Here is a 17590-nt window from a genome sequence, read left to right as displayed (position 1 = left end):
TGTTCAATAACTTAACCTCTGATCCATTACTGTCTTCTAAACCTGCTTAAAGGCTTGTTTATAACATAATATGATAATACTAACTCTCTAAGCTCTTGTAATCTTTCAGCTTGAATTTGTGAACAGAGAACCCACAGTGGCTCACTTTTTATGCAAAATACCATGTTCCTCTCAATGTTTAAAACCATAAATCTATGCAGTGCCCAGACATGATTGGAAAATTTCAAATGTTACTCGTGGAGGGGAACTCCATGTGTGTTCCTGGTATAATACATTTTCCTGCTGAGCATATGCTTATGTGATCACCGGTGAACCATGAAATCACTTGGTTTTCATAAAGCCGATTTGCATTCTCAGGTTAAAGCTCAATGGGGCAAGTCAGGTAGTTGTAAAATCCTCATTTAGACCATCAGAGCTGTCTTTTACTATTACAGCTCCAGGAGATGATCAAAGTGTCACTATTACTGAAATGATTCCACGTGGTAATGGTATTAGGCATGGAGCACGCGACGCCGCCTCACGCTGTGTTACACAATCACAAGGTGGGCTAAATTGGTCTCATATTTCATGTCTTTGTTTTGCTGGTTTTTTGTGCATTATTATTCACTCTGCTGCTGCTGCTGCTGCTGCTGCTGCTGCTGCTGCTGCTGCTGCTCATATTGTTCCCAAGTCATGTACATGGCAATTTCCTCTACATAGCAACGAGTACGTGTGACGGACTTGTAGACGTGCATGCAAAGGGATTATGGCTAAGGAATTTGCAGGTATCCTTTGGGAATTAGGTAAAAGTGAAATCTAATCCACAATCACCTTTTGTTCTAGTAGGAAAGTGTAGCTGGAGTTTGATATGAAAGAATGACAGCGTGTTTTATGAGCAGTATGCACAAGGGAGCTATAAATCACAGTGCTACTCACACGATTCTGCATGCTCTCCGCCGGATGCATTTTCAATTTGGACCCGTGGAAAAGGTCAAGGGCGGCTCTGCTTAACATAATCACAAATGAGCAATCACTTATGTCAAGGTCTAGATGATTGTGGCTGTATCAGCATACCTGCATAATAACAAGTGTCCATAGTTTCACTGGACTTACACCACATGTTCATTATAATATAGAATAATGATAAAGATAACAACAATATATTTTATTTATAACACACTTTTCATTCCAAAATCTTTGAGTGCTACAAAAAAAATAAGTCAGTAATAACCACACAACAAACAGATCATTAACAGTTAAAAGTCAGTTTGAATAATTAAAAGTCTTTAGCTCTGTTAGACTGTCATTTGTCTAATTCAATGCTCAAAGTCGTTTGGCAATTTTGCGCATTATTCCTTCGAATTTATTTATTTATTTAATATGGACATAGCATTTACATTGGACAAACCAGATGCAATGTTTTAAGTGTTATAGCAGAATATGCTAATTTTCAACACCTGTCCATAGGGCCAATTTAGAGTTGCCAATTTTACCTAACACATCACATTCCACCATTAGATGCAGTTGCAATAGAGCCACAGCTTCACCATCCAAGTAACCAGGCCCAACCCTGCGTATAGCTTCTGAGATCAAAGGGGATTAGGCATTTACAAAGTGATATGGCCATACAGAATGTTCCTCTGAAAGGCTACACACCTCTTACACTCGACAAACCTGACAAAAGACCTTCCAGAGAAACTACTTTGAGAGAATGGCCCATCTCATCACCAAGTGAACCAACAGAGCGAAATAAGAGTGAGGCTTAGACGAGAGTTTTCCAGAGTCTCCACAGTTCACTTGCTGCTCCTGGATGCTGAATGTGATACAGGGCACAGAAAAGTGACACTGTCTTTTGTCCTGAGGGCTATTAATCCCTTCAAACCCTTACACATGATCTGCTGACTCTACCTGACAAATCTTGCTAAAGCTGGACTGAGACTTTGACTGTGGCACAAAGGCAACTGGGTGACCATGTTTCTGTAGCGGCATTTAAATTTATTTTGCATCAATATTTTGATTGATTGATCTATCAATCAATCAATCTATCTGAGGGAATGAATCTACTGACAGTGGGTCAGTATTTTTTGACGCCCTTCTGCTAGTCTATGACAAATGTATAAATATATTTTTGTTAAGAACAACAGTCTACCTAAAACACAGACCGCATGAGACGAAAACTTAATAAGTAGTTTGTTTTTGACTCACCATATCCCTTACACATTTGCACAGCTACATTTGCGACCGCTCTCAATCTCTTCTTCATCTCGTCTTCATCTCTTATTCCTTATAGAAAGTGTCCCTGCCGTTTCTCAGATTGCCCGTCACAAGCTCTGTGTTTGTCAATGCCGAGATTCAAGTTATTTGCAGTGCTGCAAGACATCTCTCTTGTCTGCTCTCACCGTGTGAAGAGGAGATGACATGTTTTTTTGCAGAAATGGGAATTATCAATCAATTTTGGCTAAAATGCTCACCGGTGGATTCCCTCCTTCTTTTAGTCACCGCAGCACACATCCTGCCTTTATGATTGTGTATGCTGTAAGGCGACCAACTGCAGCTACCACCAGAAGTCTGTTCTTGTATTTTGTAGTCTAAAACGCGAACACATTCAAAGACAAGTACTTTTATTATTTATATAGACTCCCCACGAGTTTGAGTTGACTCTTTTTTCGCTTGCCAGTTGCTTTGGACTGCAACCACATTATGATGTTTGAAGTTTAGTCCTTTAAGTCTTGACCTACTATAAGTTTTAGATCATATCTGCAAAGTGTGTACAATCTTTCCCTTCAGTGTTGTATGGTGAAGAGCCAAAAGGTTCTCAGAGATTCTCACAAAAGATGAAGATGATTTGGTCCTAGTAATGAGATTTCTACAGAATATTTGGCCTCATTTTATCTTTTTTTTTTTTACTTTTCTGTCTTATGTGTCTCCACTTTTGATCTTTAAAAAGCTGAACTTGTTCTCTCAAAGTATTGGTGTAATTTAGGGCTGCAACAATTATTTGCCACTCTCTCCTCTGTTACATCCATGGAAACAGCAGGAGGACCGCGACTATGTTATAATAATCTGCAAAATGCAGAGCCACCGCTCAAGACACCAGGAATCACTGGTCACACCCAACATAAAGTTTTACAAACACATTTCTTATTTTAATTTATGTGAAATAAATGCAAATGTTAATCAGTCCTTTATATATTCTTTATATACAAACAGAACAGTTTGTACTGGTGAAATGTTGCTGTTTTGGGGACATACTTATTTGAAATGAAGAAGAAAATGTGTTATTTTAAGCAGAAACTCTTTGTTATTTTTTACTTCCCCCTTTCATGGTTTTAAAATCAGGAACCCCAGCTTTGACTACTGCCACATTAAAAACTAGCCTTTTAACTGTACTTGAGTCTTTGGCGATCCAAGCCTTTCTCGGGTCCCACCTCTTTCCTTGGTAACCATGGCCACCAGCTCACATTCATGAGTATTGCTTGGGAACACATGGACATTCATCTCACTTTGACCTCTAATGCCAAAGGTTTGTGGAAGCTAATAAAACGCTAATTATTTAAACAGTCTGCTCCTACAAGCAATTTTCCTTTAAGTGCTTTTTTTAAACATTTTCAGGTAAAGCAGTCGAGTAGGATGAGAGGTGTGGTGCCGTGCTAGATTAGCGCTAATGGACCAGACCAAAAAAATTGCCATTGTGCGGTATAATCACCTCCTCTCAAAGCCCTGTCCTCAAACAACTCTTATATTGCAAGGGGTGGATAAACAGGATATATCTAATGTATTTAAGCACATTAGGACTGCTTTTAGTGACAGATTGTCAATATGTATACAGCGTTTCAGAGCACAGCTATTCATGCACCGCTGTTAGTTCAGAGTAATTAATGGAACTCATGCAGTATCGTGTAATGGCTGGAGTACATGCAGTAAATGATATATGATATTTCACCATATACGTGTAATTCAGAGTGTAAATCAAGCCGTTAATCAAACTGCTGACCGTGTGTGAAAGTAGAACAGAAGAGGAAGTCTCTGTGGGATTCAGTTTGGTGGATTTGCCGTGGATTAGATAATACAGATTTGATGTTGAACAGGCCACACTTCATACAGAGGAGTTCTGGGTCTGTCCAGTGCTGAGTCATGGTGACATTGAGAGTGTCCTTTAATAAGCCTGCTGCAGCTGCTTTACGACATGTCTGTATCCCAGCCACAGCAATCACAGTTGTGGGTAATTGGTGCAGTCCCGGCAAAACAATTATTGTCTTTAGAAGCCCCTTTATCCTGGCAAAGAAGTAGGAAAATAACAAGAAAGCCCAAGAACAGGTTTATCCCCAGGGTTACAATAAAAGTAAATTAATGTCACGCTTGGAAAGGCAAACCATTGCCAAGAGTTAGTCATTTATAGCAATGCTTAAGTATAAATAGTGCTGGATTTTTACCAGATTAGGATCAATTGTTTTAAATTTGATCCACAAGAAGTTTTGGAGCCATGATTGGATTGTTTACTGATCTTGTGTGGCATGAGATAGTAAATGTGGTCTTATGTGTCATCCACCTGTAGTATTCAATACTGTACCATAACATGACTCACCAGTGAAGATGCTTTTCACTGTTGTCCATTAGCTGCACTGTACATTACATTCATCATAAACACTTATTGTACGCTTTACGTAGTAGTGTTCTACTTTACTTGCACGTGTTGTACTCATTTTATGATCACAAATTGTATATTGTTATCTTATTGCAAGTAGGTGTGTGTAATATTGACAGCAATTAATATCTCAATATTTTTATCGTGATAACGATAGTGAGCTGATACTATGTAAATTCAACAGAAATGTGTTAAAACAGGTATTTAAATGTATTCATTGTTGTTAAATTATCAGACAAATGTGAAATGTCTGCAATATTAATCAGAAATATCACCTTATACACTTATTTCAAGCTGTACAACATTTAGTTTTAATTAGCATATTTATAAACTCTTTTTGTTGCATTTCTCACTATAAACAATATACTTTATTATTTATATATACTCTTTATTTATATTTACAAATATGTCCAATATTGTCCACTTCCAAGTATATTTTAATATGCTAGTTTTTTTTTTTTTTTTTTTACTTTATATTTGTATTCTTCTGCTGCTCTTGTTCATTGCATTGCAACACAGAGATTTCCCCCATGAATAAAAGTTTCTTATCTTATCTCACATTTATTGTAGAAATAATTGAAGTAGCCCGAGAGTTGTAAACAAAGGCAGGACCAAGCTGGAAGTGTCCTTAGTGTTCTAGACCTGCAAGGTATTTTGCAATCAAATCAAATATTTGTTGTAATTAACAAATCACATAGATTACATAACTTTTGAAAGAAACAAATATGCTATTTTACAATGCAAAAAATTATACAATTTCTCAATTCATATATCAGTTTTCTCTAAAACGTTACATTATGGCGAACCTGTATTATGTTAGCATTTCAATGCTTTATGCTCCTCCATTGTAACGATGCAAATCCCTAGTTTGTGACTCTTCATTGACAATCACAATATAACGTTCTCTGTTTGCATCCACTGTAGGTCACACATCTTGTCTATTGAGTATCATAAACTTTAAAGCACAAGACATGAGTTTGAGTGAAGAATGACAGAGCCGTGCAATTGGCTGCGTCAACAGGAAGAAGGCGATCGACCTGGCCTGGTGGGAGACGGCCTTGTTACTGCGGTTCCTTAGTTACTCGTTCACACATTCAGGAATTGCCATCACTTTGTCGATATCCGAGGAGGGCAGAACACAATGAACCATGAATGCATTCTCTCAAATCCATACATGACTGACGCATTGAGGCTTGATTTGTTTGAAAATGCGAGATAGGGTGTAAAACGGGCTTGGAGGACTGTGCGTTTCCGTGATTATATCATCAAAGTACAGTGTGCAAAAGTGTATTTTGTTTTTGTTATTACTATTTTAATTGTAGATTTTTTTTTGCACAGTATCCTTCACTGATCAGGCGAAGATGATCACTTATCGCACCGTCATACTGTACTTTTATTTAACTTAAACTTTACAAAACATGCATTGGTTACTGTGATACTTTTTTAAACCTATTTTACTGTTTTAAATTATATTTTATTCAAATTTGAACGTCCCTTTTTCTCTTTAATTTAAAATTTGTATTGAATTTTTGAGCTGTGTCGTTGTAATTTCCCCTTAGGCCTGAACATGTGATCCTCAAAGTTGATGTGTTTGAAAAGGCTCCACTTGATCCACAGAAGAAACATGTGTTCACTCTTGATAAGAGTTTCATTTTGAGAGGTGACCAGTCTGTTTAGTTAATCAAATGGACAAGCATAATTTCAATGCAATCCTTTTACCATTTTGATTGAAAGAAATTAGTGTCAATACTTTTAATTTGGTTGTTTAAACACATAGCTAAATATTTTTTTATATGTGTAGTTTTCCAATAGGATCTCCACCCACATTTCCTAAATAAAATCCCCATTGCTCTTTTCATTTTAATGAGCCGTGCCTGCTTTCATCTCAGCCCACTGTTCTAATCTATACAGTATTAGTCACATTTCTGCAAGCTCCAGGCCATAAAGAAATATTATCATTTCTCAGTACAGAAATGTACTCTTGCACAATTTATAGGCCACATGCATCATGACCACCTCTGAGACTTGACAGACTGAAAATACGATTCTGTGCAAGTTTTTCAGAAGGTGTGAAAACTCTGCCAACTTAAAGTGCTATAAGAAATAAACACTTTTTTTCTTACAGTTCTGTGGCTGGGGACAGACCTTTATACACTGCCTGTCCAGGAAAAGTGGGACCGCTTTTAGCTTTGATTACACACACATTCGCTGTGGATTAGTTTCAAAAAGCTTTTGCAATATCAAAAGATTTATTTCCATTAAGTTGCACTTTATTTTTCACCAAATGATCTTGTATTGATAATGAGAGGGAGTGATCACTGCACAAAGCCACACAGCCTTCTCAAGCTCATCCCAAAGATTCTCAATGGGGTTCAGATCTGTAGTAGATTAGTTTCTGCTTCTCCAGTGACTTCCTCACTAAAAGAAAACATTACTTGGGAGTTAAAAGTACAATTATATGTACTGTATCGAATAATCAGTAATGTTGTTAATATTCTTTTGAAGATGTTCATTATACTGTAAAATTAAAAAACTACTTTAACTAACTTACTATTGAGCACCCCTGAATAAAATGCGCACCACCTAAATTTACCCCAAAAAATACCTGTCTATAAGTAAGGTTTCCACGTTGTAACATAAAATATTTATACAGAAAGATGGTACACGGAAGTTATGCATGGGTTGGAGTGGGCCAAGTGAAGGGTTATAAAATGCTGACTGCACTCAACATGTATTATATAAGTTATAAATCGGGACACGCAGCATTTTGAAGCTTAACACACAGAGAGCAGACTGAGCAGTTCCCACTATCCCCACTGTCCCCACTGTCCCCTCTGTTCCTGATTTCTCTGTGTGAGCTGATTTACCTGTGTCTGCCTTCCCCCGCTTCTGGCTCTGGTCCTGCGGTTCCACCGAAGTATTTTTCTTCAATGTGTCAAACTCTTGCGCTTCCTGCTAGAGCGCCCCTGGAGGCCGTTAGCCCCGTAAAAATCTATAAATTAGCTGCATCGTTCTATTGGTCGCAGATTTCAAAGCGTGTGGAAAAGGTAACCGCTTAAAGTCCGAATTTTAGATGTAATCTTTCATAAATACAAAGTCATATTTGTATTTGTGCGCGCTTTGTGGGTAATAAACAACTCTTTCATTAGTCTGATACTTAAACCTATTTAAAATCAGGTTTTAGCCTATTTCTGTTGATGTTTAAAAAATACCTTCTGACAGTATCTGAATTGGGACAAAGAAAAAAGAATCTCACAATATTGAGTTATCTGTTTTTGTCAGTATCAGCCACTTCTTGTGCTGTGTCTTGGAAACTTGCTCCTTTGCACAGGGCTAACATGTCTACAAGGTAAATTTATTGAGTTGAAAAAATTTGGGCATTGTCCATCTCCGCTGTCATACAATAGCATTACACAGCTCGCAGCAAACAAGGCCGGCTCCACCCGTGTTTCAGCTGGAGAGCCAGGAATCACAGTGATGGATAGTGACTTGACAGAGTATGTCCTTTGGCCATTGGAGCTCCATGGTTTTTCCTATACTACTAAAGGCTTTAACAGAGAGCAGGGAATAGAGTTGAGATCCTTGGGCAGCCTGGGCGTACGAAAAATGGACTTCTTGATACAGAGAATGAGAGCCGTGTTGGAGATTAAGTGAGAGCGGCCTGTCCTGAGCCAACTCTGGACTTATCAAGCTGGGCCAGGTAATGATGTGATGCTTCGGGAGCGAACCTTAACTGGATAACCACTCGCGGGACCATTGTGGTGGAGTGAAAGGCTTTATTCTGTTGGTGAATGCTGGCCTTCATGTGTCTTCCACCAGTTTTCTAAAGCTACATTGAAATGTCTGGGGGTTTTCTGCTCCCATGTGATTCAGCCGTGATTTAGTCTTCAACTCCCCCCCCAAATGGGATGTTTTTGGTTTAACTCACAAAATCATCAAGAGCCAGGTGATCTGTGGCGTGCGGAGGCGTGACTTTCTTGTGTCCTGTCCCCACTGGCCCGAGCTCACATATTTTTGCAGACTCAATGTAGCTGAGTGACAACCCTTCATATCTATCCGACATATGAAATGCTAGGGCAATGGTTCAGTAAATGTGTGCATCCACACGGAGCACTCAAAACGCATGAAACCACTGTAATACATTTAACGGGCCTGAGTGTGGCGCTGTGACGCTGTCACAGAATGACACTAAACAGAAAACATGGCATGGCGCATGTGCAGGAAAGTTGCGGGATGTAAAGAGAGATTTTAAATGTACAGCTGGATGTGAAATACAGAAGAGATGAGGAGAGCAGACTTGTGCTTCAGATATCACTGGAATATAATAGCAAAGCTTCAAAATGGACTTTATTGAGACAAACTCTTTGGTGTGTTTTTTTTTCTGTGTCACCTGTGGCTTGTGGTGCAGTGGAGGAGCCAGGATTCTGCAGTAAACAGCATATAAAGTCATGTATGCAGAATAGACGGAACAGTGGTGCTGTGATGTCGTCAAATAAAAAAGTTGCAACAGAGACCCCTTTGCAATCTCGGATCTGGTTTCGACAAGTTTTGACTCCTGAAACTCCCGCCGTGTGGATAATACTTACGTTTAGCTTCGTGTGGATTGCCTACACAAACATCCTTTGAAACATGCAACTTTTTGTGCTTGATTGTGCACGTGGGGCTATAACCTGTGAAAGATTTCTACTTGCAACAATCTTAAACTACAAGAACATTTGATGACACCACATCCTTTTGATTTCCATGAATTAGTTTTGCCACTTTGATGGATAGATGAGCCATCGAGAACGTCTTATGACAGACAGGAGAAGAGCGTGCAGGAGGGATGAGAAGAGAAAAATGGAGAGCAGAAAACATAATTGAGAATTGATTAGTTTTAATACAGTCTGTGGGTGTTGAATATTAATATTTGTGTTGTGTGGTAACGAGATGATCTTGACTATCATTATGTCTCGTCTACAGCTCGTATAGTGTTACATTGCAGTTAAACATCTCACTTTAGCCTCTTATAAAGACTCAAGCATAAATGTTAATATTCAGGACACATGAGAGGGGAAATTGAAGTACCTGCTCTCTTAACTTGTTTCTCCTCTTCATTTCTTCAACCCTGACACCAGATAAATTGAAGAGCATCCATGTGACGTATCAGAAGACAGAAGCTTGCGTCATACTTGATTATGAGGGTGACAGGTCTGACACCCCTCCCCACATACGTGTACATATGGACGTACTATAGAGTAAGCCTAAGTGAAGAGCTATGTTTTTAATGCATGAGGGCGCTCTGCATACCAATGCTTGGCTAATCTCCCCGGGGCCGGGTGCTTCCTCGGCTGTGGGCAGAGCTGTGACATGTCAAGTAGATGCTTTTGAATTTTAGGGACAAGTGAGAACCTGAAAGCCAGTGACCTTGGCCATTTATCCCTCCATTGAACAGAAAATAGCTATTTAAAGCGGCACATGTGGACCTTAACAAAACTACAATAAGAATATTTCTGGAGAAACCGTTTGTGTTTCACTGCAATCATTTTTATGTTTTGATCATCTTTCATTGTTCAGGTCAGAACTGCAGCTGAGAAGGGGAAAAATGAACCTATCCAATTTAAATCTCTGATGATTGCTGGACACTGTTAGCTTAAAGAAATGTGGAAAAAGAAAGAAAAATATGGATTGGCCTCAGGTGTAACCATAAACATGTTTTGTCTTCTCAATATTTGTTACATTATTTTATGTCAAATATGTGAGAAATCTTTAGGGCTGGAAATTGTCATAAGGCACCACTAAAGTACCAGAAAAAGTTAAAGTACTACGGACATAAAAGGCATGAGTATTGGTACAGTTTAGATCTCATGGCTCCTGGGAGAGCAATATAGAAAGTAACTGTAGGGTCAGTCACCACAAATGAATGAAAAATATACATTTTTGGTCCAAGAAATAATACCCAATTTAATCTATTATTCTGTGTGGTCATTATATACCGGTATACAATATAGGAACAGGTATTAGGGGTGGACTAAGATAAGATAAGATATTCTTTTATTGTCCACACATGGGGAAATTTCATTGATACAACGCAGGTAGATACAGAGGAAAAGGACAGATAACAGATTATAGGAAGTTTAAAAAAAAACTCTTAATAGAAGAACTCTTATAAACAAAAACTCCTATAGACAAAACCTCCCATTTCCCAAAAAGGATGGAGGGGAAAAATTAGGATGTCCGCCGGGATAACGTGACGATCTCCAGGTAAGACGATGGTTCTCCGCAGTTTCATGAGTTCCTCCTTTGTATAAACGCGCACCGGCGTCGTTCCGTACGGCGGCGGTGGCCGGGGGGCGCGGTGGGGCTAGCTCGGAGCTAGCGCACATCACGACGACACGACGAAAAACACTCAATAATCCAACCGAACAAGTTGAATTAAAGCGATTCCAGCGCGTGTCCCGATCGTACAACTAAAGTAGAACATTTTTTACAAAATACAAAAAATAAAGCACAATAAGTGTGAAAAAATAGCGGAGCGTTTCACCGGGCTGCCAGCTGGACCGGCGCCTTTGTGACTAGGGGAGATATTGACAAACACATGATGTGGTTTAAGTGACGTTCCCATGGGGTGGTGTGTGACAAGAAGAAGTCGCGGACACTGTTCTGTACTTTTCGAAGATGTTTAATACAGATAACAGCATCAGATAACAGGACAGCAGAAAACAGCGCCCGGGTCTCCGATGATCAGGGACCCCCCCTCTCTGGGCGCACCTCCCTTATATACTGAAGACGCACAAAGACCGATAAACAATATCTGACAGGTATGACCCTATCCATGTACCAACGGATTAGCCAATGAGAGAAGAAGATGTAAAGGTATCCTTATTTGGGTAGCACCAGGGGAGAAGCTACAGAAATGAGATCATGCGCTTACACAGATGTACACAAGGCATCTCAAGGCCTCGCAGCCAATGGAGACATCTCCCATTCGGTAGTTAATCAGATGTGGGCCCCTTACATTCAGTGGAATAGACATTTTGGTAGAAACACACATATTCCTAAAAGCCAGTCTCAGAATGAGGCCTAACTTTGCATGGGCCTAGTTTTAATACACTTCACACATCAATATCTCAATATTTGTTTGCAATAACACAAAAATGTTTTAAAGTTTACAACATTACTTTTTTTTCTTTCCCTCTTATCAGTCCTTTTTGTTGAACGTTTTTATTATTAACAATCAACTCGATATTTGAATTTTCTATACTTTCTATATCTTCAAAACGACATTCACAACATTATCTAACGTTCAATATACTATACTCAAAAAAGTCCAAGTTGTCATAAAATGTGTCCTTGTTATTATCAGATGATCTTCCATAACTAGGTAACTAAGTAAGAGCATAACTAATTGTTCGAACAATAGCTTCACCTCTGGAAACACCCCTGGATATGAGAATCCAAATGTCATCCAAAACAAGAAAATAAAAAAATATGAAATTGTGCTGTAGGATAATACCCGCTAACAAACAATACCCATAATGTAGATGTTCAAACTCAAACAATGTGGTACTTTGTCACCCAGCAGCGAGCGGCAGACTGAGTGCAAAACGTATAGTGTTAAACTCAGTAAGTTAAAAAAAGCTTGTACTCATTTGTCTTTATATTAGAGCTATGTTTATCCACTATACAGTATTTTCCCAGTTTAATTTCATCATACGTGGGAGCTGCGCCTCTCCCTTGGTTTTTGTGCGGATAAATTCCAAGGCATTGTCAAAATATGATTAATTTTTCATTTCGTCCCCCTTTACACTTTAGCTCCTCCTTGATGATGCAGTGAAATATTAATGGCAGGCCACACATTCACCATCTCCGGCTCTTCCCCTGCGCTGGTGCCGTTCCTGCTGTTTATGTTGCTTTCCCGTTGGTTTCGTAATCAGATCAGCGCTCATATCACACCCAAAGCTGCCAAGTGGAAAAGGGAAGCAAGCTCAGTCAATGAGATTATAAATGTATGACTGCGCCTCTTGTGTGTTGAGTTGTGTTTTCTTTTCTTCGCCAGAATGCTGTCGAGGAATAGATAATGAACATCACGAAATATGTCCAAGCTGCTGGAAATCTTGGTGCCCATTTTAGATTAGACTTAGAGGGACGGTTTTGTTTTTTGTTGCTTGCAAAATGTCAAGAAATGATATGCCTTCAAAACAGAAGACTGAGGAACTATGTTTCTGTAGGTGTTACACTATTTTTATGTCATAAAACTAAAATGATGGTATTACTTGTCGTTGAAGTACTTGCTAGTATTGAAGAGATATGTTGATAATTCCTCAGATATGCTTCAAAATGCAAAGAGAAAGTTCTTTTAAAGCGGTTTCCCCCAAGTTTTGGAATGAAATGCCCCTCTACTTGCACTCTCTAAACAAGGTGCTGTATATGTTATAATAAAAAAACTGTTGAAAACCTTTTTGAGAACAGGGCCACTATGACTATTAATGTACACTGTTGTTGGTATATATTTTCTCTGCCACTGTGAAGCACTTTGTGACCTATGTCGGTGAAAGGGGCTATACATGTTATCTACACTTACCGCATTTTTGATTTCAAGTGGACCTGCAAACTAATTCCCTGTATTTCTTTCCTATAGGTGGTGTTTCCGTGTAAAAAGACATTAAATCTCGAATTCTTGGACCCGCTGTTGACAGGCTGTGATTGGGAGGGTGATGCCAAACCCCACAATGCACCCCAGGGCTTGATATCAGGTACGCTTTTCTATTGACTTGCGAGAGAGTGGCTGCAGCGTTTACCTCAGTCTGGGTCAGCAATAACCACTCCAAAAGTATTACATTAACACCTGCGCATCAGCACATTTCAGATGTGGAACACCGCTGGGGATTTTGCTAGAAAGACGGCCGTGAAAACTATACAGGTGCGAGGCAGAACTAGGTCAAATTTGAAAATGCATTTCTTTTGTTTTTGCCTTTCTTTATTGCTGAAGCAGATGGGCTGGAATAACACGCTTGCAGACATTTTAACACAAAGCCAATTTTAGAGCATAAAATTAACTTGTGTATTTACAAAACACCTAAAACAACCCAAAAGTGGAACATTTGTAAACTTTCTGCTTCAACGAAAGTCTCTATTTTTGTGCAGTGCGTATAGTCCTGGAAATGCATCATCTCAAAGTGCGATCGACAGTGATGGACGCCTATAGCAGCCGTGCGCCGGATGTAAATAGTCTGACGGGGACATTATTTATAGTTTGAGTCAGGGTAGATATGCAAGAGTGATTTTAGAGCGTGTGTGCGCACTGTTCCCTGGTTACCTGTCTGTCTCGTGCATTCAGCATGACACAAAGCAGTGTGTGTACGTTTCCTCACATGTTCAACTTCACAAACTAGTAGTGCGAAACCAAAAACGGTTTAAAACGGCACGATGTTGCCGGCGTATCAATAAAACATCACTTTTAAATGCCTATCCATTTCCCTGCGTCCATTTCAGACCTGGTTATATCACTTTAGAGGTTCTAAACATCAATATTTTATACATTCTTAAAAGATAAATGTCTCCACTCAAAAGCGTCACGTCAAATATAAACATCTATGAATAGGCTTGATGACTTTCTTTGTACTAAAAATATCTATCTAGCATTTGTTCAAACGAGTTTTTATTGCTGAAGGAATACCTTGAAAAACATGCATTCTTATTGTGAGCAGGAGCGTCTGACTTGTTTCCATGGAGACAAGCAGGTGGCAGACCCTACACTAGAAGAGTTTCATAGAGAGAGTTGGAATATTTCCGAGCATACTTCTTGGAGCAGCAAATACCTTTCTGCGAACCAAATAAATGTATATTGAATATTTGTATTGGGTTCTATCTGTTTACGCCATCTTTCACCGAAATCAAAGATGATAAAGTGCCATGCTAAATATTTATACATAATCTTTCATTCTGTCAGGTGTAGTGGATGATTTAAAATAAAGCAAAATAAATTCCCCCAATACGCAGCAAAATACTAAATTTATCTTTTATTAATTATGTAACAGCCCACTTCATCTCCGCTAAGAATCTGCGATGAAGTGATTAACTGGGCAAAGGAATGAAATGATGTTACCCAAGTGTAACACAAAAACGGTCTATCTGGAGTTGTAATATAATCGTCAGTGTTGCTAACAAACATAAAATGAGTCATAAAACCACGTCCAAAACACGGCACCACTACATCAATTCCGCTTCTTGTTTCATTTGTATATTGTATAGTGTCAAACTATTAATTACCTTGCATACACGGGAGGACCGAGTTAACAATCTGCAGAACGCCTTCAGGGCAGCCAGCCGAGAATAACCGAGAATAACTAAAGTGCTACCTGTGTCCCCTTAACATCTGTCTGTGTTCTTGAAGGAGAAGTATTCACCCTCAAAATGTCACCTCGCCATAAATAAGTACACAATCTGAACCAGCACACTGCCAGTTAGTGCGTTCTGCTGAGGATGGACTATATACGTGCGGGGGAAAAGTCATCGCTGATCCCCTGAGGTGCGGCGCGGCGGTTGGGGGTACTATGCCTTTCCGTTCCTTTTGACCCATGGTGGTCGGGGCCCCTGCCGGTCCTGCGGTCGGGGAGGGCGGGGGGGGGGCCAACCGCACACTGCTGAGAACAGAGAACTGTGATGGCTCCCGGTTGTCCTCAGTTGGTTCAAAGGGAATAGCAGGGCAGTGCTAATTAGCTGGCTTGTGTTAGCGGTCTGAACACAACTGCTGTTCTCCTCAATGTGCTTCCCTCCCCTTTGTCATGCAGCAAACAGACAGCCGTGCAACAGACGCTGATGCCGCATAACTCTGCATATTTTGTCTCACTCGATGTGCAGGTGGGGGAATTTTGAGTTTTTGCTTTAATCCAATTACAACATGGGTTAGTGCACGGTGCATGTCTTACTTAAAGTGCATTTGCTTTATCGTAGATGCAAATATGTATAATACAAAATAGAATTTCTGACATGTTTGTTCGAGGTCAGAGAGAGAGAGAGAGAGAGAGATAAATTGTCTGGACCATTATGATTTATTGAATGTGTTTTGTAATTTGCTGCATTTCTCAATTGTTCGACAACCCTTTCATTGGAGACTGAAGTGGAATTCGGAAGGAAACAAGCAGAACAACATAACAAGTCCGAAATTTAAAGCAGAACTCACTCATTTAAGACCAAAGAGGACACTTATTCTGGGTCACTTCTCTGCCTCTGGCTAGCTGCTTTCTCGCTTGCTTTTCTCTCTCTTTGGTCGTAAACATTTAAAGGACGCTTGACTGCTGTAGCTTAAAATCGGGTTATGTGCTTTCGAGAGACCCAGAGATCAAGTAAGATACTTTTTTCAACTTTGCTGAATATTTTCTATGTAAGGTGAAGTAATTCTGTTTAATGTTGGTAATTATAAATGAACATTGAATCCTTCTCTTGCATGATACTGCTGTTATACCAAGATACTCGATACTAAAATTAGATGGTCAATTAGGTATCAACTCTATGAACACTTGTTTGGCCATGTGATAAAATTAAATAAACTATTTTTACTCTAGAATTATGATAAGTATTGCAATTGTAATTGGGGCTATTTTTCATAGTGGTGTCACACGCTGTATGTATCAAGCAGTTTCCTTTAGGATTAACATCAAGTTTGAATTTGTAGTATTGCCAAAAGACTGGGCAATGAGTATTTTGTACGTGTTGGTGTATAAAATGCCTTGTTTGTGTCTCTTTTTCTGGTGTAATATATCAGGAGCAGAGTTTAATCTCCCTGTCCAAAGATGGCCAGAGGTCTTACAACAGGATTCACTACTAGTTCATCTTAAAACACTAAAAATGACCGTGCTACACCTCCGATGCTCTCTAAATGGATAGCAAATACAAGTTTTAATAAGGGTCTGAGGGAGAGAGTGATGAGGAGGTCAAGCTATTAGCCTTGTGTGTTCAATATTCCTGTGATGGCACCACGCGTATGCACAGCCCTCCCCAACTCACTGTGGTCTGCTGCTCCTGTTAGAGAAATCTGAGGCTTGTATCCATGTTTCCTGGAATAAAACCGTTGATAGAGTCAGGTGGCTGAATATGCTAGCGGGGTGTGCATTGTACAGCAAATTACAAGGTAAGAGAACATTTATAGAAAATTGTCAAATGCAATGTGTCTCAATAACGTAATTGTATACTACGGTATTCAAAATGTATGGAAAATGGTTGTTGCAACAGATCAATTTGCTGGCCTATATGGAGATGGAAGGATTCAATATGAATATAATGTTTTAGTACAGTTATAAGGACCTGGGAGAAGAAACCCATTTACTTGTATGCAAAAGAGCTGCTCTATTTATCTACAAGAGCAACTCCAGACTTATATGTTGTACCATATGCAGACACGAAGATACAAAGAAGAATAAATGGTGCACGGTAAGACCGGGCAATAAATGGAGCCCACTGTTAGCCCACTGCTAACACAAAAACAAACAGTCTCTCATGTGGAAAAGCTTGCCTGGACTAGAAGATTACGGGAGAACTCGCTGAAAAAGCAAGAAATGCTACACAACTTTAAAAGTCTGTAGTTTGCACCATTTTAGAGGACGGGTGAAAAAATAAAATCAACAATTTATTTTTGAGGCAAAATCGCCCGGCCCTAATGCAATGACTCAAATTTACTCAAATTTTATTGTGACACAAGTGTCGCTAGCCCGTTTTTTAACATCTACTCTACAATCCGTTTACTTTGCTGAGGGAACGTTTTTTCGTTTTGTTTAAGCCAGACACGAGTTCCTGACTGTTAACCATAATCACTTTTAACAACATTTAAATACATCAGTTTCATGAACCTGTAAGTCATATGCTTCTTTTGTTTGATTTGTTTTTGCTGTGTCCATATGGGGTTGAAACAGGGGTATGTAACAACAGTATACATTGTGTGAATGGACTGTTCCGTAGGCTGCACCCCCACAAAGCTGAACCTACACT

General features: G+C 39.3%; 1 protein-coding gene across 1 annotated transcript in view; it reads left to right on the top strand.

The window, feature by feature from the left end:
• The window catches only part of lrfn1 (leucine rich repeat and fibronectin type III domain containing 1), a 129758-nt gene that overhangs the window by 91661 nt on the left and 20507 nt on the right, over positions 1 to 17590 (top strand). The window contains exon 3 of the mRNA XM_072464292.1: positions 13245 to 13359. The gene's annotated coding sequence lies outside the window, so the exon portion shown is untranslated. The remainder of the gene's footprint in view (positions 1 to 13244; positions 13360 to 17590) is intronic.

Source organism: Eucyclogobius newberryi, unplaced genomic scaffold, assembly GCF_026437365.1.
Source record: "Eucyclogobius newberryi isolate DKJ021-1_F unplaced genomic scaffold, fEucNew1.0.hap1 SCAF_10, whole genome shotgun sequence".
In the NCBI taxonomy this organism is placed as follows: domain Eukaryota; kingdom Metazoa; phylum Chordata; class Actinopteri; order Gobiiformes; family Gobiidae; genus Eucyclogobius; species Eucyclogobius newberryi.
The sequence above is the reverse complement of the archived record's forward strand: the minus strand, read 5'-3'. Positions and strand labels throughout refer to the sequence as shown.